Here is a 14,660-nt window from a genome sequence, read left to right on the forward strand (position 1 = left end):
ACCCAAAACACTCCACGAAGACGGGAGGGGAAGGTTGCCTACCAGCAGCCGGCGGGAAGTCATTTAAGTGCATGGAGCATCAGTTGCTTCATCTGTCAAAGGCGGAAATGATCCTGCCCAGCCTGCCAGGGTCACTGGGCTAATTGGATGAAATGATTGCTTCCCACAAAACACCAGTGCCGCCCGGCCCTGGCCACTCCCTCCAGAATGTTACTGTATGACTGCACCTGTGCTCCCCCCACACCCCCTGTGCATCTGCTCCTTCAGTTAGCTGACCTTGCTACGCTTTTGGCTACCTCCGGGCCTTTGCACATGCTGCTTTTTCTTCTTGAGACGCTCTTTCCTCATCCCGCCCTGGCCTGGCTGCTCCTGGCTGGTCTTTCTGGCCCCTCCACCCAAGGCAGGCCCCTTCTGTAAACCCCTCCATCTTTAGACTCGGTTCTTTCATTGTGCACGCAGGCGCCTCTCATTATTCGCAGCAGCTCTGTCCTAGAGAGCGGACGTAAACACAGAGTTAGCGAATAATGAATGAACCATTCATCGCTCTCAGGGAAAATACAAGGTTAGATTCCTGCAAGTCTTGGGTCATGTTTTCATCAACAGATCAATACCTCACCTTGTTTCATGCGTGTTTCTGTTTCCAGACGCCTTACTTAATATATATTGTTCCTTCGTCTGCATTGAACTCTCGGCCAACCGAACTACCACTCCTGCCTAAACAAAACTCACCTGACACGGATTCCCACGTAAGGCACATCACTGCCTTCCTGTGCGGAGAGACCCTGGACAGCCCTGTGCCTGGGAGCGATTTCAAACAGCCAAATCACCAGAAAGCCCCCGAAGAGTGAGAACCAGGGCACTGAAGACACTACAAGGAGGGGTGCAGTCAGAGAGAAGGCAGAGTGTCATCTCCTTCGAACCTCAGCTGGGGACACGGGTGTCGGGTGACTCGAACTGGCTGCCACTCAATGCACGCCCACGCATGACTGTGAAAGTGCTGCCGATACTAATTTTGGGGGATACGAATACATCGCAGCAAGTCGGAGAACTCGTACACACAGAATGCGTGGATGACGAGGACCGTCTGCACGTTCTTCTGGTTTTTCCCATTCACGCGAGAGTGAGTTCCCTGAGGGCTGGTTTGCCTTTGTTTCTGTCCTCTGCTTACCATTTTACCTCTAGCACCTGGCAGGCTGCCTGGCTGGCACATAGTGGGCGCTCAATGACCAGCACGTGGACAATGAACAGATGAGTCTGGGGAACGTGCTTCACAGGCGGCCATGAGAGTTGGTGTTTGTGCAGGACACCCCCCCCCCCGCCCCCAGGAGCCTGCCCTGTGCTAAGCGCTCTCTGCGGCCCCTCAGCCAACAAGGGAAACAGCACATGATGGGACTCCTGTACGTGGCTCTGGAGTCAGGCTGCCTGGGTTCAAACACAGGTTCTGCCTCTTGGCATTATGCAACCCTGAGCAAGTTCCCTGGCTTCTCGGAGGCCCCGGTGCAGTAATTACAGTCCCGCCTCGTAGGCGATGGTGAGGAGTCAAGGTGACGATACATAGAAAGCATCTAGCCCGGCGCCTGGCACAGGTACGCCCTTAGCAGACATTAACTTCTATTGTTACCCATTCCCACACCGATTCCAAGAAGCTGATGCTATCATACCCATTTTGCAGATGAGGAAACTGAGGCTAAGGTGGCTCAGTGAGTTCTGGGAGGGTCAAAAAAGGAAGGGCTGGTGCTGGGGACACATAGCCCATGCTAGTCACCACTTGGCTGTAATAGAAATACACAGGGTCCCCTTTATTAGTAATAAAGGCCCTTGCTCTGGCTGCCCAGCAACATTAACCAAAATGATCGGGGCAAGGAGACACCCCGCCACACGCTCTGCCATGAGTATTTTCTGTTATCCCACATCAGTGTCTTCTGTCTGCCCACTTTCAAGTTCAACCCTTTCAAACTAGCCGTGTTGGGAGGGAGGGTGTTGGTTTGTTATCTGGGGTTTGACAGCTCAAAGACGGCGGAGATATTTCCTGCTTAAAAGGCACATTACAGAAGAAGAAGAAAAGACGAAGAATCAGCATTCTGGGCTGCCACAAACGTCCTGGGGTTTTCTCCAACCCTTTCCATCAAGGATCCTCACCCTTGGCTGCTCCTGGGGATCGCTTGGAAGCGTTTGCCTCCCCAGATGCCCAGGCCTAGACCCAAACCACTTCCATCTGAGTTTCTGGGGCTTCAGACTTTTGAAAAACAACCCCCCAGCGATTCCCATGTGCGGCCAAGTTTGAGAAATGGGGCCGTGGACCTTCTCAGCACTCGGCTGGAGTCGCTCCGGGCACCAGGAGCTCTTTTCTCCCTCCAGGACTTGCTGCCTGGCGCTTTGGGCATGCTTTCCAGAGGATGTTTATGTGGAGCGACCTGGTGTTCGCTCTGCCCCTAGGCCCAGCTTGCAGACTGCGGTCTCCGGGTCCCGCTCCGCAACAGCACGTGTGGCCGCTCCGACTTTTCTCGTTACCATGGCCGACCGCACGCTGGGCTCGGCGGCCGCCACGCTGCCCACCCCAACCAAGTTCAAGGGAAACGCCCGGGGCTCAGGGATCCTACCTTGGCTGCTGGCGCTGCCCTCCAGTCCCCGGAATCCTGAGGCTCAGGTTCTATGTGTCGCTGGGCTCCGCGGTCGTCTCTCCCTGCGCCGAGAGGTGCCCGCTGGAGCGCATCGCCACCTAGTGGCCACGGGGCGGCCGTGCGGCGTCGGGGGCCAGGAGGCGAGCGCTCAGTCCCGGGCGCAAAGGCAGCCTCGGCTTCCCACGTGGGTGGTTTTCCAGCAAGCTAGGAGCCCCGGGAGCAAATCCCAGCGGGGCGGGAACACCTTCCCTTTCTGGAGGGCACTGGGACCTGAACGTGCTGCTTTCTCTAGGGGCCACGGAGGGGCAACCGAGGCCCTGATCCCGTCTCGGGATCCATCGTGGGATTTTGCTGGCTGGACTTTTCCTCTCACCCTCAAGTTTTCAGCGCACTCCAAATTGGCACAGCCTTTCTTTGAAATACGCAGGGAGCACGAGAGCACGCAAGGGACTGGGTGTCTCTCAAGTGAGGGAGGCGTTTCCCCTACCAGCAGCCTTTTCCCCTTGCCCCTCCCTCCCTCCCTGCCCCCCCCACCCCCCCACCCCCCACCCCCCACCCCCCCACCCCCCCACCCCCCCCCCACCCCCCCACCCCCCCCCCCCCCCCCCTACCGTGTGAGCTCCAGCCTCTGGCTGACCTCTCTTCAACACGCGGTCAGAACCTGTGTAGAGTCTGGAGACGCAGCCGGGTCCCTTAGGCTCTGGCAACCCGGGTAACGCCTCTCACCTGGCTTTCGCCAACACCGGCTTTCATTCGGCTGGGGCGTTCCTGGCTCCACAGCACCTTCAGCATCCCTTACTCCTCGCCACTGACCGCCAGGAGCCCCTCCCCGGTCGTTGTGGCGAGCGGGTGGGGGAGGGGTGTTAGAACTGCCTTCAGCTGAGGAGCTGAGAACCAATGTTAGCTACTAAAGGTTCAGGCGCCGATGACGCGCAGTGTCCAGGGGGTGTCCCACTGTCATGCCTTTTCTGGGCCGTGGGAACCCTCGACCCCCCCTCCTTTTCCCGAGGCTTTCAGTGGTTTTGTTTTTTTTTTTCAATTCTGTTTTTATTTTTTTAATGAAGACATGCCACACTATTGTTACAAAAATGGTGGACTCTTTCAAGTATTTACATTTTGTTTCTTTGTATAACAAATGTTAACTGAGTAGCTACTATGACCCAGACACTTTTCTACAAAAAAGGGATACAATGAGAAACAAAATAACCCATGTGTCTGCTTCTGTCGTATCCATATTTAATGTAACAAATGAACACTTAGCACATACTCAAATGCAATGCAATGCAATTGGGCTCTTCACAGGATACATACAGAATTTATAGTTTTTAAAAAAAATCAACTTAGCTCTGACTGGTGCTGCTCAGTGCCTTGAACGCCGTCCTGCAGACTGAAAGGGCGCCCGTCTGATTCCTGGTTGGGGCACAGGCCTGGGCTGCAGGCCAGGTCCCCAGCTGGAGGCGTGGGAGAGGCAACCGATGTATGTTTCTCTTGTACATGTTTCTCTCCCTCTCTTTCTCCTTCCTTTCCCCTCTCTCTCTAAAAAAAAAATAGTAAAATCTTTAAACATATCCATTTATAGGGCACCAAAGGCAGAGTGGCCTTGTGACGTGGTAAGGTTTTGCAAAGTTATACAGGGAAGTGCCTCCCTTTCACCCTGAGAGTTTATCTCGGGGATGACTTCCATAGCAGGACCGGTGGAAAGATTAGAGACACTGTGTGCAATGAGGCCCGTGCCAACCCTCCCTCCCACCACCTGTGTGTGCGCCTACTTCATTGTTGGTCTCTCCGTGCTGGTGTAATCTGGTCAAACAAGGGCAGAGGGGGAGGAAGAGGAGGATCACCTGTGGGCAGTGCCTGGAAGGGTAAAGGGCAGCGTGTCTCTGTGTGTCTGTGTGTGTCTGTGTGTGTGCGAGACGGGTCAGCCCCGGCGGACTCATGGCAGGCTAGTGCCCTGGTGCAGGTGAACAGGTCAGAGAAATGCTGATAGCCCAGGGCAAGGACCAACCGACAAGGGACGCACTTCCCATTCTGTCACTTCCCAGTGTCTCTGAGTCCCTTTCAGGCTGCTCTCGCCCCAGCCGCAGCTGGAGCTCCCTCCTGCCGCCCCACCCCACTGTGCCCCAGAGCACACCTGGACAAAGTCCTGGATTACAGCCTCCAGGGCTCTGACGCCAGGCGTCACCTGATGAGGGTAAAGCTTCCTAAGGACTCTGTCCTCTGAGCTCTCCCCGCATTTTGCTCGCTCCACTGAGCACTGTGTTGTGGAAACTGCAGTTTGGAAACGCGTCTGTTTCTCCCTGGGTTCGCCATGGGCGACCTCCTTGAGGGACCGCGTAGTGTTCGACAGGCCGAAGTCGTGCCATCACTAATTGGCACTAATTAGCATTAGCAATGTGCCAGGCACTAATAATTGGACGCCGACTCTTCAGTGTAACCCTCACAGCCATCCTATGAGAGGGGCACTGTCGTCTTCCCCATTTTATTGGCGAAGGCACTGAGACTCGTCATGCTTATGTAATCTGTCCTAGGTGAAGGAGTGAGGTGTGGCCAGCACTTGACTCTGGGCGGCCCGACTGCATAACATCTGCCTCTGAGCCCTTTACTACTGCTTATTGAGCAACTACTGTGTACAGGACACGGTGGTTTAGAGACGGGGCAGGATGAGCAAGATATCCTCACTTTGCGTGTTTGTTCTTCCCCTCCTTTCCTTCAGAGGGAGGATTTAAAAAAATAAGTTTGTCTTTGTGTTATGAGAGGCAACCTGTTTTCTGTGGGAAAGGGCTGAATGAGCTTCTAGAGTGATGCTCCATTAGGAAGCGTGAGAATACTCTATTGTCCAAAGTGGATGGAGCTAGAAAGGGGGGTGCCCCGAGCGGGTGGTGTCAGGACCCTGGCAGGGGGAGGGGTAGCGAAGGGAGGAGACAGGAAGGCCAAAGAGACCTGAGGGAAAGAGGCAGGGGGCCCACCCCAGGAGGGGCACTCGGTCGTGTGAGGCTGGCCCTGTGGATGGAACGGCAACTTGACGTTTGGGGTCGCAGTGTATCTATGAATGGCAGAAGTACGTCTGGTTGGTTTATGGTCATGAATTGTATCTGCAACCCCTGCCCACCTTGTGAGCTGTCCTAGCAGGATGTCTGTCTCATACGAAAGCTCTCTGTCCACCAGGCATCCAGCCACAGAATGTGAAAAGCAGAGACATTCACTGAAAAAGATACAAGAAACATCGCACACAGGACAATGACGCCTCCGTCCCTTTCAAAGCAGGCACCTTGGGACCTTATCCAGTTCTCCCAGTCACCATCAGCTGCCCTGTTGTATTTTTCCTGAATCTCATTGACTATCTGAAATCTCTTCCTTTTCAAAGGTGATTTTAAAGCCCTGGCTGGCGTAGCTCAGTGGATTGAGCGCGGGCTGCGAACCAAAGTGTTGCAGGTTTGATTCCCAGTCAGGGCACATGCCTGGGTTGCAGGACGCGGCCCCCAGCAACCACACATTGATGTTTCTCTCTCTCTCTTTCTCCCTCCCTTCCCTCTCTAAAAATAAGTAAATAAATAAAAAGGTGATTTTAGTTTTTGGAAAAGCCAGAAGTCACCTGGGTGATTTGATGTTTCGCAAAAACACTCTGCGTGAGACGTGATGCGTGAGCAGGCACGTTGTCATGATGAAGCTGCCAGTCAATCACCAGTTGCCCACAGCGGCGGCCTTCCAAGTCATCTAAATGGTTTCCGCGGAGGAATGTTCAAGCTTAACGCAACATTTGAGGCAGATTTGTTTCGTCGTTTTACTCAGTCATTCTGAATGTGACAGCCACACAGGACACATGCTCACTCAACGGTGTCTTCCGCCCCCACTGACTGGTACAGTGAAGGCGTCATTGTTCACGCATGCGCATTCCAGTCCCCTCTCTTCGGCTGCCAGGTGACATCGATGCCGCACAAACCGTTCTGGTTATATCAACAGTGGCTGGACTTTTTCTGGACAGACCTCGTCATGCACTGTTTCATCGGCTCTTCCTGAAAGTCCAGGACACCAAGAGTCAGCGATGTGAAGCAACTTGCTACAGGCCACACAGCATGCACACTGGAGAGTTATCACGGTAGCTCCCCCCCCATGAGAGGTTTCACTTTCTGCAGCTTCGAGTGCCTGCAGCCGATGGTATTCCAAAAACATTACACAGAAAACTCCAGAATAAACAACCCATAACTTTCATTTTATTTTTAAAAACATTTCATTTGTTTATTTTTAGAGAGGGAGGAAGCGAGAGAGTAAGAGAGGAAGAGAAACATCGATGTGAGAGAGAAACATCATCAGTTTCCTCTCGTGTACTCCCTGCCGGGGGACCTGGCCCGCAACCAGGCAGGTGCCCTGACTGGGAATTGAAACGGTGACCTTTCAGTTTACAGGCGACACCCAACCCACTGAGCCACGCTGGTCAGGGCGATTCATAGTTTTAAATTGCATGTTATTCGAAAGGGGTGCGATGAAACCTTGCAACATCTGCCTGGGGCAGGAACACTCCCTTTGTCCACTGTATCCATGGTGTCTGTTACCTGCCATAGCACTCAGTAGCTATCTTAGTTATGAAAGAGAAAGAGAGAAGCAGAGAGGGAGTGGGGAGAGAGAGAAAGAGGGGGGGGAGAGAGGGAGAGAAGGAGAGAGAGAGAGGGAGAGAGAGAGGGAGAGAGAAGGAGAGAGGGAGAGAGGGAGGGAGAGAGAGAGGGAGAGAAGGAGAGAGAGAGGGAGAGAGAGAGAGAGGGAGAGAGAGAGGGAGAGAAGGGGGGAGAGACAGAGAGAGAGAACACATTCCAGAACGCATTGCTATATACAGGAAAAAGCAGAGCACTTACAGGGTTCCATAGCATCCACAGTCTCAGGCATCTGCTAAGGTCTTGGAATGCATTCCCCAAGGATGACAGGGCACGACTCTATTCCATCCCCGGCGCCTCTCGTGCTGAAACAGTTGCTTTTAACCATGACCACCAGCTGCCTCTCCATACACGAATGGTGAATTCAACTGAACTGCTAGAAAGAGATGTACATGTCTTCATTGTAGCCGTGATGTCCTTCTCTCCTCTACCAGCCAGTACTCTCTGCTCATCCTCCTAGGTCCAGCTCGAGGAAGCCCTCTTCGCCGTGACCATTTCCCTATACTACAAAGAATGTCCAGCCCTGGCTTGCACGGCAGCTCAGCTGGTGAGAGCATTGTCCCGGTACGCCAAGGTTGCAGGTTCAATCCCCGGTCAGGGCAGGTACAAGAATCAACCAATGAATGCATCAATAAGAGGAACAACAAATCGATGTCTCTCTTGCCTCTCTTTCTCAAATAATAAATAATTTCTTTTAAAAAAGCACTTACCGCATTCTGCCTCATGGTTGAACTCCCTGGGAGGATTTGCCGTCCCCAACACGTTCTGTGCCCCTGAGATCAGGACCCACGTGGACTGTGAGAGAAGCCTTGTCTGTCCCTTCATGTCCACTCCTCCTCTTCACTCTTCTGCATCGTGGGAGGCGGATGGGACGGGGTGACGCCTTCTGGGTCCCCTGGATTCATATTGGGTTTGACCAGTGGGAGCCCCGGAGACACCAGCAGGAGGGAGGAGAGTGAGGTCAGGGTGCTTATGCACCCAGCTCTTTTTCTGTGGGGTCCCTCGGGGCTGGCCGCTGTCTTGCCCTACAATCCTCACTGTCAGGTGACCCTCTGCACCCAGCCCTCTCTGTCTCCATGTCCAGGCCTCCTTCGTTGCGATTCAGGAAGATTCTGGAAACCGCACAACACCCAAAATGGAACCTCGTACCACATGGCTGGATAAACAGCTGCTGAGCTAAATTAGGGGCAGGTGCGCCTGTTTGTTTGTTTGCGTGAGAAGCAGGAGAGACAGGCTTTTTGAATGAGCTTAAAAGCCAGGACCAGATGGCAGGATAAGCCCCCAGGCTCCTGGCAAACAGCTTTTATTTATATTTGTGTTTGACTGATCTTTAGAATTTGAAAAACTTTTCTTACACGAGCATACAGTAAATGTGACTTCTTAATATTTCGGTGTGCGGGTCTGTGCGTTTTAGCACACGCGCACGGATTTGCGTAGCCCTGCCACTATTAGAATGCAGAACGCCAACACCCACCTTTAGCTAACATTGTGTTCTCCATCCTTAGGGTTCTGTCTTTTGGAGAAGGTCACATAAATGAAATCCAACAGTACGTAGCCTTTGGAGACTGGCTCCCCCGCCCCCACTCAACCTAATGTCTTTGAAATCCATCGTGCGTGTCGCATGCATCAATAGTTGGTCCCTTCTTATTGCTGAGTAGTATCCCTCCAAGTGAGTGCACCACAGTCCACTTCTCCATGCACGGGGAGGGGGGGTGGTTTCCAGCGTTTGATGGTTGGCAGAGCTGCTCTGAATAGTCACGTAGAGGTTTCTGTGCAGACATGGGTTTGTAGTTCCCTTGGGCAAGGTGATGCACTCACTGCCTGTGTTCCCGCCCCAGCCCCAAAGCGGACATGTAGGAGCCCCAGTCCCCCATGGAACCGCGTTCGAAGACAGGGCTCTGGAGGCGGTAATGGAGGTTAAATGAGGTCACAGTGACGGGGCCCGGATCGTACAGAACCGGCGTCCTTAAGCGAAGAGGTGGATTCCAGAGGGAGAGCTCTCTTTCTTTGTGAGCACAGAGGACACGTATATAATGTGATAGTATATAATGGTGTAAGTGTAACTTGACAGGAAGCTGGCTGCCAAACTCCTTGTCCCAAGAGGCCGCAGCACCAGGGTGCACTCCCACCAGCTGAGTTCCCAGCACCCTGCGGCCCCGCGGACACGTGGTCTTGTCGGCCGTGTTCCTCCGTGGGCTCTTACGTGAGCGGGCTCTTGTGGGCTGCGGTGTGCAGGTAGTGCGAGCTCTCAGGAAGCTGCTTCGCGCTGCAAATGTTCTTGAGGTTTCATCCTCTTCGGGTTGTCCACCCCCCCTCCCTCCCTCGTTTCTCTTTCCTTGTCTTTCTTCCGGCCTCATTCCCTGCTCAGGGCAGCCTCCCCTGGGCTGAGCCCGCTCCGGCTCTGGCCGAGAACAGCCCAGCCCTGGCAGAAGCGAGTCTACTCTGGAGAGAGGGGAGGGGGAGCTGTGCTGTGGGCGGGGCTGGCTCCCCGGGCCCTGTGCTTCGTTGTAAAGCCTGCCTTTATCATCTCGACGCTCTTGATACTGTTGGAAGAAGCGGCTCGCGTGTTCATCTTGCACTGGGCCCCGCGGATTCTGTTTCGGGTCCCAGGCAGGGTGAGGCTTCTCGGCAGGCTCACTTAGCAAAAGGGCCCCCCAAGGCTGCCCATCGGCCACACCTCCAACCTGAGGCAGGTCCGGCCTGAGGGGCTCACCGGGTCCGTGGGCACCCGCCGCCTGCCTCTGGGGCAGCCCCGGGATAAGCGTGATGGAGTTGGAAACTTCACAGGGGGACGGTTGCCCTAGGCTCCCAACAGCCAGACAAGGATTTGCCTCAATTAGGGCTTCTTAATTGGAAGGTGCGCTGACACCCCCAGATTGTACTTTGGTGTTCACCTGGGAGGGGTAAATTAACAGCCTATCCTAACACTTAATTGTTGCTTTGCCAGCTCGTTCGGCAAGAAGTCCACTGGGAGAAAGGTCACCTTTAGGAGGGTCGTGCCGCACTCCTGCAGACCACTGTGTGCAGGTCCAGGAGAGGAGACCGTGTTCGCCACAGGCAGTGGCAGCGGGACGGGAGGGGCAGCCTGGGGGTCACAGGCCTGGGAGATAGCACCCTGAGCTGGCTGCTTGCCAGGCAGTGGCCTCGGGCAGCTGACCATCGGGCAAACCACTGTGGACGCTATGAGGTCGACTCTAAAGTGGAATCCATGCTACTTACTTCCTCTTAGGACTGTTCGGTCGTGAGGAGGAAATGAGGGTCTTGTGTGAGGTTGGGGCTCTCACACACCACCCTCCAGAAGTGGGCAGGAGTTGATGTCATTTTTTAAAAAGATTATTTTCTTATCGGAGGGAGGAAGGGGGAGAGAGAGAGAGAGAGACATCAACCTGTTGTTCCATTATTCATGTATTCACTGATTGACCCTCATATGTGCCCTGACCGGGGATTGAACCCCCCAACCTTGGCACGTCGGGACAGTGCTCTAACCAACTGAGCTATGCTGCCCGGGCTGATGTCACAGCTTTGCCTGCTGTGCACAACCTGCAGGCTTTGCTCAAGAGGCATTCACATCAGAGATCCTTCATGTACAGCGTTGAAAACCTTGACCCACCGGCCTCAGATGGAAAGAGCAATAACAGGTCTGTCTTGCTGAGGGTACCTGTGGTGGTGTGTGGACCCGGACCTTTAAAGGAGATGAGATCAGCATAGTTACCGAGAGAGAGAGAGAGAGAGTGGGATCCACACAACGGACTTGGGTTCAAATCCCAGCTCTGCTGTTTCCTGACTGTTAGGAACTACCTTAAATAAACTAATGAGCCTCTGTGTCTCAGTGTCTCTGTCTGCTGAGTGAGGACTCAGTCCAGTTTGTCATGAGGGGTTAACAAGATCATGAGCAGACATTGCACTTGACACAGAGTAGCACGCAGTATCTGCTCGTTCTTTTGGTTACCTACGTGTTTGGGTAACCCCTGGCGTCCGCGGTTTTAGGACTCCCTGGGTGGAGCTGACTTTCCAGGGTTGGGGACAGGCTCCGCCCTGGAGCTCTGTAAGTCCGGGAACTGAATGTGACCCTGGACAGGGGAAGCAGCCGCAACAGTTGCATAGTAACGGGGCTTTCTTTATGTGCAAAGAAAAGGGCTGGTGTTTACAGGTAGCTAGGTGGCGGGTTGTCATCTGTAAAAAAAAAGTTAAAGGTTACACAAAAGGGAATCCTTTCTGTGGAATGAGGGGGCTGTGGAGCTAGCCTGGCCGACCCGGAAGGGCAGCCCTCTGGGCCCTGCCCACCCCGCGGATGGGGTGTCTGGTGCTCTTTATGCAAATCGGACTTGGCGTCCCCCTGTGACCATAGAGACCGTGCCGGGTCTCTTTAGACAGCGCTCTGAGGAAGTTATTTAACTCGGGTCCCGGAGGGCCAGCCACACACACCCTGCTCCTCTGGGAACACCCCAGGGCCCTCGGCCCGCTGCGTCCAGCTGAGATGGGATGCCACACCAGCAAGACTGCCACGGTGGCGGTGGCAGGGGAGCCCCGGGAATCCGGAGCGCAGCCCTCGGGAGCAGAGCCACACCTGGAGGCGGGCGCTGAGGCGGTGGACGGCAAAGACACCCCCCTGCAGGACGGGGCCACCGAGCCTCGGAGCTGAGATGCTTCTCTCTTGAGCCAGACTCTCCCCCTCGCTCCTGGAACTGCCTTTGGCCCCTGAAGTCGGAGACGAGCCCCATCCTGAGCAGCTCTGAAGAGAAGGAGGAGAGAGAGAAATCCCCGTCCCCCAGAAGTCCCCTTCCCTCCTCGGCCTTGTTCCGTGGGCTTGGGAGGAAGGTGAGGCCACGAGGGACCCCCTTCCCCAGCTCTCCGAGGACTGGAGGCAAGAGGACCGGAGAAGCCCGCCCATCCTGGGGTTGCCCACAGCGTCCGGATGTGGGCCAGCCCTGGAAGGACACTGTCCTGGGCCCGGGGACAGCTGGCTGCTGGGCTGTGACTGTCCAGTGGGCCCCCCACTGGCTTCCCTGTCCGAACCACGAAAGCTCTGTGGTCGTAGTGCCCGTCTGGGTGTGTGGCTTTTCTCTTCTTCTCAAAGGCTGGCTGAGTAGCCCAGGTCCCTAACGGGGAGGCTGTGCGTGGAGCTCGCCCCACACTGTTTGCATGAATAACGGAATGCTGAACTTGGAGAGTTATTAAGGAATGACGGGGACAAGCAGGGTCGGCTGTGACCGTGTCACTGGGAGGTGACAAGGCCTTGGTTGGTTATTCAGTGAGTGGAGCCCCAGGGGCTGGCGGGAAGGGGGGAGGCGGCCCCCATGCTCCTGGGGTTTCCGAATCTCCACGAAAACATCCCTCTGCTCATCTTCATGGGTCTCCTCGTATCAAAACCCTGTCACTTCGAACCCTCCAGCATCTGAGCTCTGAATGCAGCCTTCGGAAATCTTGTGCTGTTGACTCTCACGTCTGTCAGCCTTGCTCCCTGCTCTCCCCCCACCCCCCCACAGCCTGGGTTTTGTTTTTAATTCCACTCAAAAGCATTTTCACTGGAAATCCAGCAGACATGTTTGCAAATAAAGGATGAGTGAGACAGCAGTCTGAAGAGGCCTGGGGGTCTGAGTCGAGGGGGTCGGGGGCGGGGAAGCAGGTGCGGGGCTGAAGAACACACGTGCGAGAAGAGGCCGTGGGTCCTGCCTGTCCCCCGTGCCGGCCTTGCATGGGGACCTCTACACGGGGTCAGTGCAACCACCACGACCACCCCCATTTTACAGACGAGGAAGAGGAGGTGCCGAGGGGTTCGGGGACTTGCCTGAGCATGGCCAGCCCAGCCTGGGGCTCTTCCTGGTGCGTTCGGCCCCCAGCGGTGCAGCTCTGGAACTCTGGGCTCTCCGCCACAGCGGAGTCCTGTGCCAGGTGGTGGGGTCAAGGGTCTTTCCTAAGAAGAAAGGGAAGTTCGGCTCCCAGGACAGCCCGCGTGTGGTGGGGACTGGGGGCAGGGGAGGGCGAGCACATATTCATACTTTTCCTCCCCACCTTCTAATTTATTCTGGACTGGGCACACCACCAAGTCACCGGGAGACAATCTGAGTTTAATGCATGCGCATTCACGTAGGCAGGATCATCCCGTGAAAAATCTCGAAGACAGGGAGGCCACACTGGGTGTGGGAGACCTTTTCTGGACAGAAGGGAAGGGTGGGGGTGGGGGGATGGGACAGGGCATCAGAGTGCAGAAGTGAGGGTGGGCAGTTTGCAGGTAGTGGAGGAGAGGGGTACGTACCTGGGCAGGACGACTCTTGCTAGCAGACCCAGAAACAATGGGACCCAGGGCTGTCTAGCGAACAGGCCCCGGGCTGAAACCCTGCATTTACTGAGCTTCACTCCAATCAGGCTGGGGCGGCCAGCATCCGGAGATCTTCCCGAACGAGGTTCCCCTGCCGGAATCTCTTGGGCAGGGAAGGGGGAGGGGGGTGAAAAGTTCTCTCTGAGTCTTGCTTCTTAATAAACAGCTTAAAATCCTTCTCCCCCAACGGCAGCTGCAGGTGGCAGAGCCTTGGTTGCCCCTTCAGGGGGACCCTTTCTCTCTTCTCACTCGAACCCACCTGCCCGCGGAGAGATAGGCACCTGGTCAGCTATGGGTCTTCCCACTGCGGGTTGGGCGATGCCCTGGGGTGGGGGTGGGGTGCATTTTACTTGTACTGTGGTGGGGTGGGTGGGGGGAGGTGGAAGGTGGAGGAGAGAGGGAGAGGAGGAGAGAGGCAGCAAGCTGTTGGAAGGCACGCTTCTTTTTAGCCATCACCCCCCAGAAAGTGAATAGGTTTGTTCTGAGACCACAGGGCAACAGGGGTCAAGAGGAGGAAAGAAGGGAAGGCAAGCAGTCAGCGACCCAGCCTGAACACTGGTTACAAAGTTTCCTTTCGGCTTCAGCACAGCCTGCAAAGTGGGGGTTGTGGGGCCCCCTGGGCTGGCCCACAGCCCGGCTCTCCCTGGGGGTGGCGCACTCGCCTCCAGCCAGGAAACCCGCCTGGGCTTGCAGCTGGGGATCAGGAAGTCTGCGGCCTCTTTCTACCGGGGCTAGGCCAAGCCCTGGTAACTGCTTTCAGTTTTTTTTTAAGACAATTCTGTTTTTCTCCCTCCTCCTCCTCCCTAGTGGAAATTCACCCTGCACAACAGGGCTGTGTCTGGTGAGAAGCTGCCCAGGGCTGTCCCTGCTTAGGACTTCTGGAAAAAGTTCTCTGCTGGTGGGGAGGCTGCGAGGCAGGGTGGTGCCTACTTATTGCACTGGCCTCTGAGGGCCGGACCGCCACCAGCGTCTTAGACCATCGAGTCAAGGAGACTCCAGGTCCTTAGGAATTCAGAAACTGGGGGGTTTTCTTTTCTTCGCTTCCTTCTTGGGATGATGCAAAATGTGTCTTTA

At 55.2% G+C, this 14,660-nt stretch overlaps 1 protein-coding gene across 1 annotated transcript in view; it reads right to left on the bottom strand.

Annotated features, from left to right (window-relative positions):
* Nucleotides 1-3,249, bottom strand: part of CHD9 (chromodomain helicase DNA binding protein 9) — a 167,062-nt gene extending 163,813 nt beyond the window's left edge. The window contains exons 1-2 of the mRNA XM_045818951.1: nt 3,233-3,249; nt 2,601-2,683 (exon numbers count right to left, since the gene is read on the bottom strand). The gene's annotated coding sequence lies outside the window, so the exon portion shown is untranslated. The remainder of the gene's footprint in view (nt 1-2,600; nt 2,684-3,232) is intronic.
* Between the last annotated feature and the right edge of the window lie 11,411 nt (nt 3,250-14,660).

The sequence above is a fragment of the Phyllostomus hastatus genome, unplaced genomic scaffold (genome assembly GCF_019186645.2).
Source record: "Phyllostomus hastatus isolate PE091 unplaced genomic scaffold, TTU_PhHast_1.1 phas_scaffold_345, whole genome shotgun sequence".
NCBI lineage: Eukaryota > Metazoa > Chordata > Mammalia > Chiroptera > Phyllostomidae > Phyllostomus > Phyllostomus hastatus.